Below are 3,961 nucleotides of genomic sequence, written 5' to 3' on the forward strand. Positions count from 1 at the left end.
CTTGACATCAGATTTTAATTGATAATGAATGTTTGAAATGTCTGAATGCTGTTTGAATAATAAGCGGCATGAGAAATATAATCGATTCCTCACATATGACCTTCAGGAGAGTTTCTGACATAAAAAAATGATCATATTTTTTAAAAATATATTTACTGTAATTACAGTAAAGTCATGTTAAATTTATTATGTTTATTATGAGATCTCCTTCAAGCAGTGAAAGAAGCTTTCTTTACTTTTTCAAATACATTTTTAAAAAGAACATACTTTATGACTGTTATGTATTTACTTAATGTATTATTTTACTTACTAAAATACGTAAAAATGTGCAGATTTTACTGTAGTGACTTCATGTTGATTCTATGAGAGGTCAATAGGGAAGAGCACTGTAATCGAGGCATACATGCAATGTGATGGTCAGCTAAAGAAATATCTCACTGTCAACCAGCACTGTTTACAGAAAAATGGAGCAACTTGGTTCATGGTGTTACGGGTCAACTGGGGATGTACGTGTGAACACAAGTATGTTGACCAGGATCTCCAGATCTCAAAATGTATGGTTCACCAGTTGCACATAGATATGCATAATGCATTTTGATTTCACGGTGTTCTCTCCTGCATTTTTTTGTATTTGTTTTTTGAAGCAGTTTTAAGGAAGTTATCATGCTCGTGTGTCACGCTCACAAACCAAGCCTATGTTAGCATGGGACATTGGTTTCAATGAATAAACTTGTCAACGAACCTAAAGGGTTAGTTCATCCAAAAATGACATTTCTGTCATTAATTACTCCTCCTCATGTCGTTCCACACCTGTAAGACCTTTGTTCATCTTCAGAACACAAATTAAGATATTTTTGATGAAATCTGAGGGTGTCTGATCCACACATATTCAGCTCCTGGTTTTATGTAACTGGGGTATTTATAAGGAGGGCAACACGATCTACCGCTTACAACTTCCTCCTCTCTCTGTCCAAAGAAAACCACAACATGGGAAAATGAGTTCATCTTATGTATTAAAGAAAAGATAAAACAGATTAGAATGGAAAATATCCTCCTGAGACAGAGAGAAATTAGTTTTGTGAATTTAGTTTTTATTGTTTATTATTGTCATTACATTGCTTGAAGCAAAAGAAACAATTGGGGGGAAAAAATACTGAAAAAAGATATTCATATGTTACGAAATGTCCACAGTAGTTTTTTTTTTTTTTAAATAAGGCATGATTACACGTATGGGGGGGGAAATATATATATATTTTTTTCCCATTCACCAATCAATTTTTAGGTTTCAGGATTTTCTTTAACCAAATATTTTATAAAGACTATTCTCAATGATTTGATACACTGTTTTATTTTTACGATATGTGTGTAAAATGGCCATAAGTGGATTTTTCCCATTCTATACAATGCATTGATACATTTTATCTAATTTGCATATTAACGTGTTCTTGAAGCAACATGTAATGAAAAAACAAGTGTAATAATTGCCAGCATTTTCATAATAATATCCAATATTTCATAGGAATATTGATATATAATTTATTTTCCTACTTGTTGTGTCTCCCAAAATGCCTGATTTTCATGCTTTAAACAGCTTTTTACTGGCGTCCTCTACTGAGTACATGTATGAAATCAATGCTTTCTCTTACAATGTTTTGTAAGAGAAAGTAATATTTTGATAACATTTTCCTGAGATGCTGATTCATGACAATTAGAAAATCAGTCAGATTTAAATGATAATTACAAAATATCATATTTCCATAAGAGTGCTAAATTTGATCATCAACATCAGTCATATTCAAAGACCAAAGAGAGGCAGATGTCCTGGTAAAACTTCCAAACATTTGGTATCTCGGTGTCAGAGAAATTTGCTCATATATAATGTCCACTACAGTGGATAAAGTCTATGTTTGGGACTCAGGTACATTATAAATGAAAAACATGTAGAAATTACTTCTGATAAATATTAACTTGATTTTTAAACCAGTGTAGAGTCACTGAGATTTCTGTAAAAATCAAACATGAGGTCCATATATTATATTAAGTCCATGTCATTAATTTAGCGGTCAGCAACTTCCCTATAATTTATATGTCTTCATTTATAAACGTTGGTACTCGCCGTGCTGACTCTGAACCTGAATGAATTCATGAACCAAGACAGAGCGGCACTTGCGCTTTTACCGCAGATAAATAACCACGATAGCAAAGAAAAACTCGCTGTTTCTGATTTATCTTTAACATTAAGCATTTAATGTACTGATTCCATTATTTATTCCTTTTATTTATTTATTTTTTTTAGCGGCAAGTAAACTGATTCAGTGTCTAAAACATGTAATAACCTTCAGTGGCACCTGTAGCCGTACAGCTGTACGCCCTGTGCGTACCATGAGAGGGCGCTAATTAATGGCGATTTTATTTTTTACATAATTTTTTTATTGATTATTAAAATCTTTCTGTAACATTAAGAAAGCAAGAGAGAATGAGAATAAATAAAGGTGTGCATTTGTGTTGTAAGTCAAATGTGTTTATGTGCGTCCATGGGTGGGCGTGGGGGATGTGGGTGAAAAAATTATCTGATTGGGTAGTTTAGTTTCGTCACTTTTTCCACACATGAAAAATGACATTACAGATAGTAAATGTTTAAAAGCTATCTAAAACAGAAAATTAAACATTTGCAAAAGGCCTACAGCTATTGAGTAGCCTAGGGATGGAAAAATTAAGCCTATAAAATATTTGAAGCTTTTCTCTGAATGTTTCGGGAAACGTTCGGCAGAAGTAAAATCTAAAAGCAGGTTATAAACAAACTACACCACGGTCACATGACTTCAACATCACCACTATTAAGCTTCCGACAAATGTTTCAGTCTTTGTTTAAAACATTTTCCTGAAAGTTAAATGTGGCGACCAGTGTGGACGAGAGCCGTGGGCGAGAGCCTCCTCCTTCATGGAGGAGCTCCGGAAGCATAAAAGGAGGAGCGACGACAGTGAAGGACGAGAGAGGACCAGGCCTGGACTTTATTTTATGTTTTATTATGTTTGTGTGGCCGGCAGACGTCCGCGAGGGTCTGCCCGCATTACTTTCGTTTTGTTTATTTTGAATTAAAGTTATGTTGAATGTTCGCCGGTTCCTGCCTCCTTCTTCCCGTATTTACGAACTACGTTACATTAAAATTATGACATTTTGCTAGAGTGTGATTGTAAACATGAGGCTGTGAAAGCAATAGTGAGTATAGACAAGTTTATCTATTCAGCTGATGACACTTTATGTCCTTGATAACCTCTGTAGTCTCACATAGCCACTTATTAGCAACTGCCTTTCACATTAAAGATTTAAAAAATAAATCACAAGAGGGTATCGTGTGTGTGTTTTAATACTAAATTGTTTCCAGGTCTTGGCCTACAAAAACACGTCATCCCTGAACCACTCTATAAACACTGATATATTTTTCTCTATTTTAGCTTGATAGCGCACCAGTACCACAGACGATTATTATAATATGAAAAGAAGAATTAATGACTGGATTAAGAAAAAGGAGTTAAAGGGGTGGTTCATTGTGATTTCACTTTTTTAACTTTAGTTAGTGTGTAATGTTGCTGCTTGAGCATAAACAGTATCTGCAAAGTTACAGCGCTGAAAGTTCAATGCAAACTGAGATATTGCCAAAGTTATGGCAGTTTAATGCCTACAAAAACGACTGGTTTGGACTACAACGGGTTGGTGACATCATAAACCCTGCAAAACATGCCCCCGGAAACACGAAACAAATTGGGTGAGACCATGTGGTGCAGCATAATGGAAGCAGAATAGTTTTTGCTTCACTAGCTATTTAAGCAACTAAAATCTAGTGCATAACTGTTACTTCTCCAAAAGACTTCTATGTTCATAGACAAACAGTTGTTCATGCTATAAATTAAATGATACCTTTACAAAAATGCTCCTACTCAGTCATGTATTCGGCTACAG

This window comes from Megalobrama amblycephala, linkage group LG14 (assembly GCF_018812025.1).
Source record: "Megalobrama amblycephala isolate DHTTF-2021 linkage group LG14, ASM1881202v1, whole genome shotgun sequence".
NCBI lineage: Eukaryota > Metazoa > Chordata > Actinopteri > Cypriniformes > Xenocyprididae > Megalobrama > Megalobrama amblycephala.